General features: G+C 40.8%; 1 protein-coding gene and 1 long non-coding RNA gene across 2 annotated transcripts in view; both read left to right on the top strand.

The window, feature by feature from the left end:
• Nucleotides 1-12,383, top strand: part of LOC102308099 (lactose-binding lectin l-2) — a 24,410-nt gene that overhangs the window by 8,403 nt on the left and 3,624 nt on the right. The window lies entirely within an intron of this gene.
• LOC121815240 lies at nucleotides 4,776-8,616 on the top strand. The gene is made up of 2 exons (XR_006054929.1): nucleotides 4,776-4,834; nucleotides 7,934-8,616. It is a non-coding gene; the product is annotated as an uncharacterized LOC121815240 (long non-coding RNA).

Below are 12,383 nucleotides of genomic sequence, written 5' to 3'. Positions count from 1 at the left end.
AAAAAAAACAAAACCCATCAGCCCATAAAAACGAAAAATCACCATCGGCCCACGGGGCAAATGCCCGGTATGCCCGATGGCCAGTCCAGCTATGGCAGTTACCCCAGTTTTGTCAGAATCCTGGGTCTCTCGACCCAGCATTTTGAGTTCCTTGTGTCTTTTGTATTATGTTTGATGTTTAAGGTTCTCTTTGTATCTTAGTTTATTCCATAGTGTCCAGTGTTCTTAGGTTTCCTGTTTTCTCTGTTTAGTTTCCTGTGTATTTAATAGGTTTCCCTCTGCGTAGATGACCTCCCCGTCTCCCTCTGTGTGTCTAAGTGGATATAGTGATGTGAGTATTGTGCTTTGTTCCCACTCCATGAGTTCTGTGTTTCCTCATCCCGTCATGTGCTCCCCCATGTTCTCTTTCTCCCTCCAGGCTGTCTCTGTGTACTTCCTGTTTTACTTTGAAGGTTTGTGTCTCATGTAAGTGTATTCTGCTTTGCTTCCTTGTCTCGTCATGTCTGATTTGTCTCAGCTGTGCTCTCCTCCCGTGTCTCATTCCCCTCGTTATTCCCCAGTGTATTTAAGCCCTGTGTTTCTCTGTGTCAGTGTTGCATCCTCCTTCATGCTGTGTCTTCCCTTGTGTCCCTCTCTGTGTTTAGGTTTGTATCTTTTCCTTGAGTCACCAAATAAAGCTGTATTTCCCATGTGTTGTGTGTCTTCCATTTTGGGTCCAATCTCCTGCCTGCCCCACAGCGATCCTTTACAAGTTTAATCAGTATGCAAATGGGTAAAATCCACTTGTATCTTTGTCATTACCAGAAATAACTCAATCTTATCGAGATTTATTGTTTGGCTTCATTCTAAAAAGAAAACAACACAGAAGCATATCACTGAAGAGGCCAAGAGAGAGGTGCAACAATGAGTGTCTACAGCCATCTGTAAAGTTAACACCTAAAAAAATTAGCTTTGAATGTTCTTTAGGAAATCTGGAGAACCTTTCCAGAAGACTGAAGTCATACCAAACATTGACTTTAAATCTTCCCTCCCTTCTGCTTTAACAGCAGCAGATTAAATGTGCACATCTAACCTTACTGCACAAGGAGATTAGTTCTTTTTATTTTTATTTTATTGTTTATTAAAGTGTCAGTACATTTCATCATAGATTTGTTCCTCGTGCATTAGGTTTTATTTAAGTTATCATCTTGTTTTCATCAGGAAAATAAAGGTTGTTGATGGTGTGTTGATGCTCTTCTCAGGTAACAGCCTTTCTCCTGGTATCTTCTACACACTCTTGAGACTGTGCCTGGGACTCACAGCAGACCTTCTTGCAACAGCATGTTTGGGTGTGCAAACACTGACTTTCTGGCTGTAAATCAGTGTCCCTATTATTTTCCAGAGAATTCACACACACTGTTGTACCTCTCTCTTGGCTTCCTCAGTGACATAAAGTGCCCTGAGGTGACTGTTGCTGTGATTTGGCACTATACAAGTAAAATTGAATTGAAATTGAATTGAATATTGTTGTAATTGTTTACATTCCTCCAATCTGACTCAGAGACTGTGAGTAATGTCATCCACTCCACTGTTGCAGAATCCCGAGGTGCCACTCACCTACTGTATGGAAACAAAGAATGTACACAAACTGGTGTGCCTTTTGCAACATGAATGTGCTTGTAGCATTTGTTTATGCTACCAGTAGTGATAAGGACACTAAAAAAAAGCAAAACTAGAGAAAATCCGTGAGAAGGGACAAGGAGAGAGCAACAGTTTGTAAAATCACTCCCTTTTTGATAATCTTTTGCCAGTTGTCAGTGTTATTTGCACCAAAGCATGTGAAATGGACTCACAATATTTATGCTTCCTAAATGGAAAGATTAGCAGGTAAACTTCAGAAAATGATGTTCATGACATTGAAATTACTTACACTGTGATTCTTCGGTGCTACCACAATTTTTAGTTTACTTGATTTATGCATTTTTTTTTAATTTAAACTCAGAAGGAGCACCCAGAGCCAGACCGAGCAAGGAAGAGGAGCAAGATCATGTTGGAGCTTTAAGTCTCAAAGTGTGATGAGGAGCTGCTGAAGCTTCTTTGTACAGGATGTTCAGATTTCTGCAGAGAGTTGGAGCTGCTTTCTTTTATAGCTGCCTGAGAGGGTGTTTTCACTGATCACTTGTGATATCATTGGCCAAATGGAACAAAACTCTCCACTGTAAACATCACTAACACCGGCCAGTAAACACCATCAGATTCTAAAGAAATTAATAATTGCTGAAACAGCCACGTCCTCCTGGCAGACTCAGAAGAACGTGACTGTTTTTGTTGTAATTCTGCATTTATGATATGATCAAAGTCCTTTTCAGCATAATGATTAAACAAACAGGAAAAGTTGTTGTAACAGGAAGAAAGCAGCTCACAAGCTCTAGCTATGGCCTGTTCTAATAAACAAAGACAGAACAAATTCTCAACATTAAAGAGGACTCAGCACCCAGAGCAACCCAAACAAGAAGAGGAGCAAGATCATGTTGGAGCTTTAAGTCTCAAAGATGATGAGGAGCTGCTGAAGCTTCTTCCTACAGGATGTTCAGATTCCTGCAGAGAGTTGGAGCTGCGTTCTTTTATAGCTGCCTGAGAGGGTGTTTTCACTGCTGGTGTGACATCACTGGCCAAATGGCCCAAAACTCTCAACTGTACACAACACTAAACATAATCCAGAAAAAAAACATTAAATTCCAAAGACATGAAGAAATGTTTGTTTTTTGATGTATAATTTATATTTATTGCACCATAAAGGCGTTATCAGCAGAATGACTAATCAAACAGGACAGGTCAGTGCTCTAACAGGTAAAAGCTCCTGAGTTGCTCCATTACACAAAGACAGAATGAACTCCACACAATCAAGAGGATCCTCTCTTAGTACTGGACCCAGAGATATGTGACTGCTGTGGCAGGTCTGATTGGAGTAAATGACAAAATAGATAAACTATTAACACCTTTGGTTTAGTAGATTTACTTCACTTCACCCTTGTGTCTATTACAATTGTAAAGCATCCAAAATAAAACCCCTGCAGTAACCAGACTAATCTAAAAGCAGATCATTACCACTGCTGTGTCAGCTACACTGTCCTGCAGATATTTGGCACTCGTGAGAGGTTTGTGTGATCGTCTTAAAGCTTTGTTCATCTGAGCTTCCACCATATCCCTTTACTGAAGTTTCCTGGTAACATTTCTATCAGTGGAAACTGACAACTGTAAGTGCACATCTATCTTTTTACAGCCTTCAAGTGGTTTGTAGAAACTACTGTATAGAGAGTTATTTAGTTACTCTAAGTAGGCCTTCCATAATTGATCCAATTTTATGCAGGTTTCCTGTTGTGAAAAAAGGGAGTGGAGAGCTCACGTTTTAACATCTAATCTAAATGTTTCATTTTGCCAAGAAGGACTTTTATGATATAATTACAGTTACAGCATTACTTGCATGCAGAGGCAGAGCCAGACATTTGAAACACCCGGGGCTTAGCCCTAAAGGGTAGTATGCATGTGGAGGTGGGGGGGGTGTTTTAGAAATGACTGAAAGATTAATAGGCTCTGTTTTGAGTTTTGTTCAAAAAAGAATGACTTCATATAGGGAAAAATATATATCACATGTGCAGGACACCTTAAACTAGTTTTTTTATTAAGACAACAGTTCAAAATCAGGACTACTGAGGACTTAACCAAGACAGAACCAGAATCAGAACTAGATGATAGTAGCACTAAAAATCATCATAGACCTGCACTACACTTATTTTTTTAATTCTACCAAAGTCCACTATTTAGATTGAGAAAAGTTTATATAATTATTTAGCCTTGTTGTGCAAACAAGCCTGCATAACTTAATAAATATAGAATTTGAAAAATAGCAAACCTAAAAAGAAACACTAGGTACGAGATACATGAGGACCTATGATACGGTGATACTTTTGGTAAACAACCATTTGACTAACATGTGTGTCTCACCTGGGCCCTGTTTCAGAAGCCGGTTTAGTGCAAACTCTGAGTAAGTATACCCTGAGTTAACAAAAACTCTGGGTTTTCGGTTTCACAAAGCGAGTTTAGATTAATTCTGAGTGAGTTACTATGACGACACACTCCGTGAAGCTAACCTGCCCCCTAGCAGGTTTACTTCAACTAACCCTGACGTTCTCCGCCTCTTTGTCGGAAACCTGACTGTAGGAAGTGTCAGACATGGCGTGTCCCTTCCTTGAAGAGCCAGTAGATGTTGAAGCCCAAATTCTCCGCAGAGCTCTCCGCCGGGAGAGAGTGATTAGAGCGCGTTCGGACATTTTATCATTTCCTGATGATTTTCTGTGTGAACGTTACCGTTTTTCAGCACAATCTATAATTTATTTGAATAACATCCTCAGGCCTAATATTGCTCATGTGACACATCGCGGACATCCTCTCAGTTCTGTACATATTATTTGTATCGCACTTCGGTTTTTTGCAAACGGGAGCTTTCTGTATAATATTGGTGACGCTGAGCACGTTTCCAAGGCTACCGTCTGTCGGGCAGTCAGGAATGTTACAGTTGCACTGAAACGTCTCCTGTACTCGTTTGTGGTGTTCCCCGGTCATAGACCCACAAGATTTATCAAAGAGGGATTCCACAAAATTGCAGGTAGCAGGATGAACAAAACTTAATTCATGATGTGGTGATACTTGAACTACTACTTAAATTTTACATTTATTTTCACGGTTCCCAGGCGTGATTGGCTGTATAGATGGCACTCACATTCCAATCATTGCTCCTTCAGTAAATGAAGGAGACTATGTGAACAGGAAGTCTTTCCACAGCATTAATGTACAGGTACATAGTTCCCTGTAGCATTTCAAACTAACAAATTATTTCATTATAGTAATGGATGCTAATTTGTGTTCTCTGCACTGTGAAGATCATATGTGATGCTGCCAACATTATCACAAATGTGGAAGCCAAGTGGCCAGGCTCTGTGAGTGGTGGTGGTGGAGGACCCCACCTGTTTTTCGGGCCTCCGCTTTTTTTCTAGTGGCTATAACGGGTCACATTTGAGCATACAGAGTAAGCAAATATGTACTTGTAATGTGCTCAGATAATTTCAATAAGTGCTTACAGAAAGAAAATTAATGTAGCCTCTAACTGCAATTGATTTACATCGGACAAACAGACCAAGCACTATGGCTCATAATACAATTACACCTTACCTGTTTGGACTATATTTTTATATTTCATTTTTACTTGCTGCCAGGCACGTTTGGGGCCTGTTGGGTTGCACCTGCGCTCACATCACGTCACAAAATAAAATGTATAAAATAACAAATAAAATAACATATGATAAAATAACGTGTTAAATGGGTGGAAATCCCTAGATCAATGTTTAAATTAACACTCACGCATTGACTCTGTCGGCTATGTTTTGCCATGCATGCTCCCTTTCTTTTGCAGCTGTGGCTGTGTTACTTTTTTCCGCGGAATTTGCATGTTATCGGCATATGCTGCCATCAGAATTTCGGCCTCAAGCGCTGTAAAATACATTGACCGCGCCTTCTTTCCCTCCGTCTCCATGGTGACTCGCTTAATCTGTGCTCCACTAATCAGGGCTTTATGTATCCTCGTGCGCGCGCTTAACTTGGGGTTAAAGCAACTCCGCGTTGATTGAACTAATTGTTATCAGCCTTTCTGAAACCGAATATTCCGAGTTGGACAGTTCGGGGTTACTCAACCCTGAGTATCGTTTTTCACTCTGAGTTTTCTAAACCGGCTTCCTGAAATAGGGCCCTGGTCAAACTTCAGTTCTCCTTGCCTAGCTCCATTTCTCCAACAGCTCACTAGTAGCAGGAGCTGCCCCGCCCCGCTCGGATCATACCAATATTAGGGGGGATTTACGCACAGTCGTAAATTCCCACAGTGTGCACTATGTGCTTCGAATATTGTGTGTAGTTTTTGTTTTATACAGTTGTCAGCCAGGCATCTAACTATGAAAAAATTACACTCCAAAAGACCCCGGGCTTCTGAAAAAACAACCCGGGCTTAAGCCCAGTAAGCCACCCCCCGCTCCGCCACTGTGTCAGTATTTGGTGACCTGCACAGCGGACTCCATTCCTACAATCAAACATGAACATAGAGAAAAGGTGAGAGAGGCTGGCAGCTCGGGAGTGCAGAAGGAGAGCATGACCTACAGTAGCTTCAAGTGTTAAAGGATCTTTTAATTCCATATTAACGAGTTCATGAAGTTTTTAGATTTAAAAACAAAAAACAAACATGCTTTTACAAACAAAAACTTAACAGAGAATTACTTTTTAACGCTATATTTTAAAAGTAAACTGGGCCATAGTTAGCAAAGGGTAGAAGCCGACACAGTTAAGCATCAAAAGGAAAATATGATCATCTACTTAATCTGAAGTGTTAACAGATCCCCTTCTGGAGATTATTTATAGTGCCAAAGTCAAATATGAAATTTTGTCCATCAAGGCAAAAGTTGAAATACACAGAGAACAAAGTGGCTCTTATGATGTTTATTAGCAGGTCTTTATCATAACTCTATGATTTAGGAGAAACCATCTGGTATGGGAAGAAAAAAAATCCATATTATAATCCTACAATAATCATTTTTGTATCACAGTATCTGCTGAAACAAAAAACATCAGAAACATAAAAAAACATATTCTTGGAGTTTTTAACTAAAAGGTGCTAAAATTACAAAAAACACAAATAAAGGTCAGAGTAAATAAAGAAAAGATTAGCCAGAGTACAGGACAGTTACCATGTTGTAGCTTCACTTCACTGCCATCAGAAGGAGACTCAGAAGGAGCACCCAGAGCCAGACTGAACAAGAAGAGGAGCAAGATCATGTTGGAGCTTTAAGTCTCAAAGTGTTGATGGAGCTGCTCAAGCTTCTTTGTACAGGATTCCTGCAGAGAGTTCATGCTGCTTTCTTTTATAGCTGCCTGAGAGGGTTCTTTTACTGCTGGTGTGACATCAATGGCCAAACTGACCAGGGCCCTGTTTCAGGAAGCCGGTTTAGTGGAAAAACTGAGTAAGTATACCCTGAGTTAACGAAAACGCTGGTTTTTCGGTTTCACAAAGCGAGTTCAGCTGCAGCCTGAGTGAGTCACTATGACGACACACGCCGTGAAGCTAACCTGCCCCCTAGCAGGTTTACCACAACTAACCCTGACTGACCCCGCCCCTTTGTCGGAAACCTGACAGTAGGAAGTGTCAGACATGGCGTGTCCCTTCCGTGAAGAGCCGGTAGATCGTGAAGCCCAAATTCTCCGCAGAGCTCTCCGCCGGGAGAGAGTGATCAGATCGCGTTTGGACATTTTATCATTTCCTGATGAGTTTCTGTGTGAACGTTACCGTTTCTCAGCACAATCTATAAGTTATTTGACTAACATCCTCAGGCCATATATTACGCATGTGACATCGCGGACATGCTCTCAGTTCATTACATATTATTTGTATTGCACTTCGGTTTTTTGCAAACGGGAGCTTTCTGTATAATATTGGTGACGCTGAGCACGTTTCCAAGGCTACCGTCTGTCGGGCAGTCAGGAATGTTACAGTTGCACTGAAACGTCTCCTGTACTCGTTTGTGGTGTTCCCCGGTCATAGACCCACAAGATTTATCAAAGAGGGATGCCACAAAATTGCAGGTATCAGGATGAACGAAACTTAATTTATGATGTGGTGATACTTGAACTACTACTTAAATTTTACATTTATTCTCACGGTTCCCAGGCGTGATTGGCTGTACAGATGGCACTCACATTCCAATCATTGCTCCTTCAGTAAATGAAGGAGACTATGTGAACAGGAAGTCTTTCCACAGCATTAATGTGCAGGTACATAGTTCCCTGTAGCATTTCAAACTAACAAATTATTTCATTATAGTAATGGATGCTAATTTGTGTTCTCTGCACTGTGAAGATCATATGTGATGCTGCCAACATTATCACAAATGTGGAAGCCAAGTGGCCAGGCTCTGTCCATGACTCACAAATATTCCGTGAATGTACACTGAGCACAAAATTTGGACATGGTGAGTTGAGAATACTTTAAAATATATAAAGACCAATTGCTTCAGGGACATTTGAACTGAAGTGTATCCTTCTGTCTTAGGAGAGTTCACTGGCTACTTGCTTGGTGATAGGGGGTATCCATGTTTACCCTATTTGCTTACCCCTTACCCTGACCCTGAACCGGGCCCACAGCAGCGATATAATCTGGCTAATTGCAGGACAAGAGCCAGAATTGAAATGACTATCGGAATGCTTAAGGCCCGGTTCCAGTGCCTGCAAAGACTCAGGGTCACCCCAGAAAGGGCATGTGACATTATTGTGGCATGTGTGATTCTTCACAACATTGCCACAATTAGAGGAGAACACTGTCCTTCTGAACCAAACATCAGCAGTGATCCAAACCATGAACATCCTGACCCTCCCACGGACATACAAGATGGAAGCGCAGTCAGAGACACCATATGTCACAATCATTTCTTTTGACCCATCACCTCAACATGTTGAAAGAAGAATAAACAGGTTTTTAGTTCAACTGGCTTTATTGGTCGCCTGTATTTCCTGTACACAAAGTATTAAAAGATGTAAACCTCATAAAGTGTCTCTGTTGCTTCCTCCTCTGTAACAGCTGTCAATGTTTCTTCATTATTTTCCTGTAGTAAAGAAATAAACAACATTGCTGTTCTACTGTAAACTCATATAATCTGTGGAGTATTACTCACAACTGCATGTTGGTCTGGCTCAACAGGAGGCTGCACCAGATGCAGTACACCACCACCATCAACTGATAGAATATGAGGTTTATACAGGTCACTTATAACTTACAAGGGACCAAATGGCAATTAACAAACATACCAATCACCTTACACTTCATTGTCATTATGCTCTCAAAGACAACCAAGACTGAGGGAAGGCAAAATCAGTAGGAAAATAACTTCACTACAAAATAATCCATTATGGTAAAGAGTTTATCAAATGAATGAGCAGCACTGCAAAGGTGACTGTGAAGAAAGGATGTATGCACATCATGTATTATTTTGAATTTACCCCCTATGTAGGCACTTGTGTCTTGCGGGGTTATTGACTCAGAGGATGTCCCCGCAGAGATGCCTTCGGCCACAGGGCGCCCACTGTTTTGGCTGAGGGCCAACTGCTCAGCCTCTGTGAGTGGTGGTGGTGGAGGACCCCCACCTGTTTTTCGGGCCTCCGCTTTTTTTCTGTTGGCTATAACGGGTCACATTTGAGCATACAGAGTAAGCAAATATGTACTTGTAATGTGCTCAGATAATTTCAATAAGTGCTTACAGAAAGAAAATTAATGTAGCCTCTAACTGCAATTGATTTACATCGGACAAACAGACCAAGCACTATGGCTCATAATACAATTACACCTTACCTGTTTGGACTATATTTTTATATTTCATTTTTACTTGCTGCCAGGAACGTTTGGGGCCTGTTGGGTTGCACCTGCGCTCACATCACATCACAAAATCAAATGTATGAAATAACAAATAAAATAACATACCGGTATGATAAAATAACGTGTTAAATGGGTGGAAATCCCTAGATCAATGTTTAAATTAACACTCACGCATTGACTCTGTCGGCTATGTTTTGCCATGCATGCTCCCTTTCTTTTGCAGCTATGGCTAACTTTACTTTTTTCCGCGGAATTTGCATGTTATCGGCATATGCTGCCATCAGAATTTCGGCCTCAAGCGCTGTAAAATACATTGACCGCGCCTTCTTTCCCTCCGTCTCCATGGTGACTCGCTTAATCTGTGCTCCGCTTATCAGGGCTTTATGTATCCTCGTCCGCGCGCTTCACTTGGGGTTAAAGCAACTCCGCGTTGACTGAACTACTTGTTATCAGCCTTTCTGAAACCGAATATTCCGAGTTGGACAGTTCGGGGTTACTCAACCCTGCGTATCGTTTTTCACTCTGAGTTTTCTAAACCGGCTTCCTGAAACAGGGCCCAGAACTCTCCACTGTAAACAACATTAAACACAAGCGAAAAGACCATTGAATTCCAACGAATACCGACACGTGACTGTGACTGTTTTTACTGTCCAATTATATTCTATTGTGTCATAAAATGCATTGATTAAGTAAACAGACAGGTCAGAGCTTTTACAGGAAGAGAAAAGAAGAGACTCCCGAGCTGCTTTAGTAAACAGAGAGACAACAAACTCTCTCCATGCAAGAGGATTTCTTTCTTTTTTGCGTCGATGCTTGGAAGATAACTCTGACAGCAGAGGGTCTGAGATTTCAAAGGCATCTGAAGTCTTTATTTTTCCCTAAGAATCAGTAAGAAATGTAAATTCTATAGAAATACACATACAGCTTATTTACTTGATTTTTATCCTATTGGATGCAAACAGCTATTTTACTTTTCTGTAATTTATTAATATCTGATCCTGACAGGACACATATTGCTACTGTCTGACCTTGTACCAAATTTGGAAGAGCCTATAAGCACACGGGTGATCACACCCACAAACTACACCCTTTTTGGCTCCTGTGTTCTGTTGATCTTATGTGCTGCACAATAATGTTTAACATTTAGTATTTACTGTCATATTCCCATATATCATTGTGATGTTGTTTATTCTATTACTCTTGTTCTCTTCTGCTTGCTTTTTTCTTTCTCAGCAGGTGATCCAGGTGATTGATATATGCATTTTTTTTTCTCTGCCCGTTCTGTTGGTTTTTGTCTTTTGCCCTTCTCCCCCGTCCCTCTTCTCAGCTGTTTCTCTTTCCCTCTTTCTTTCTCCCCTTCTTTCCCCCAGTCAAGTCTGTCCCGTATTCAGTAAGTGAAAATAAAATAAACAATAAAAGGTGAATCAAATGGACCATTACGGCAAGGCTGGGATGGTCAGTTTGGTAAAGTAAATCCGTTGGGCATCTTTCTTTGCCTTTAGACAACAATTCTGATGGCAAAAGAGCCAAACGGGACAGGCAAAAAAAAAAAAAAAAAAAAAAAAAAAGAAGAGCCTATAAGCTGAAGTGTTTTTATTCACTTGTTCTGAGCCCATTAAAAACCACCAAGGCTGCAGCTGAAGGGATAAATCTAACAAATTTTTCACCCCCAAACCTACAGTGACAGGTTTTGGGGTGCTTCAGAAAACTTCATTTTGCAATAAGTAATATGTACAGTATATACAAAAACAACTATTCTAGACCTTATAGATAAACAAACTTTATCACACATTACACAGCCAAACACTCTGCCTGGTTGGAAGCTGGAAGTTGGAGGGGCCATGCTGGTCTTGATGGGTTCCAATTTATAGCCAGCCCCAAACTAATTTTACATCATGGGCCACATACAGCCCACTTTGATCTTAAGTGGGCCAGACCAGTGAAACTCCCCTTTCTGTCACTGTAAAGAAGTTACTTTTTTTTTTTGTTCTTTATTTTTATTACTTTCATTATTATTCTGGCTTTGTCATGGTCCTGCGGCCATGACTGAGTGACTTTGTGTTTGTGTTCTTTATTGTTATTACTTTCATTATTATTCATGGCTGTTTTGGGATGGTTTGTGTTTGGGATTTTAGACACTGGGTTCTGGGTTTGTGCTCCCTCTGTTGGTCCCTGGTGTTAGTGTTCCCCTGTCTCGTCAGGTTAATCAGGTCCAGCTGTTTCCCCCACCTGTGTGTGATTTCCCAGTGTCTCTCTGTGTACTTATAGTGTGTGTTTTCCTCTGCTCCTCGTCGCGTCGTCTGTGTTCATACCCGGTGAACCCTGCGTGCTCTCCCTGCTGTTCTCCCTTCATGTTCAGGTTTGCCACTCCTTTGTGTAGTTTCTCCCAGTTTAGTTCGTCCTTAGTTCTGTTTGCCATCTCCACTTTATGTTCAGTATTGTCAATAAATCACCCTTCACGTCTGAAATAGTGCTGCGTTTGAGTCCTCCTTCCACTCTTCACACGGCCGCTGCCCCGAGCCGTGACAGTTTTTCTACATGAAAAGAAAAGGCTGCTGTGACAAAGAAAGAACCCTGTTAGCACAACTCTTTGGACATAAATTGTAAAAAATAAACGTGTATAAAATAAAGTTTTGGGAGCTCATTAAATTAAAAAAAAATGCATAAATCAAGTAAACTAAAAATTGTGGTAGCACCGAAGAATCACAGTGTAAGTAATTTCAATGTCATGAACATCATTTTCTGAAGTTTACCTGCTAATCTTTCCATTTAGGAAGCATAAATATTGTGAGTCCATTTCACATGCTTTGGTGCAAATAACACTGACAACTGGCAAAAGATTATCAAAAAGGGAGTGATTTTACAAACTGTTGCTCTCTCCTTGTCCCTTCTCACGGATTTTCTCTAGTTTTGCTTTTTTTTAGTGTCCTTATCATCTACT

This window comes from Haplochromis burtoni, unplaced genomic scaffold, assembly GCF_018398535.1.
Source record: "Haplochromis burtoni strain Fernald_Lab_line unplaced genomic scaffold, NCSU_Asbu1 Contig_163, whole genome shotgun sequence".
Lineage (NCBI taxonomy): Eukaryota > Metazoa > Chordata > Actinopteri > Cichliformes > Cichlidae > Haplochromis > Haplochromis burtoni.
Note: the sequence above shows the minus strand (reverse complement) of the source record. Positions and strands in the feature narration are given on the sequence as shown.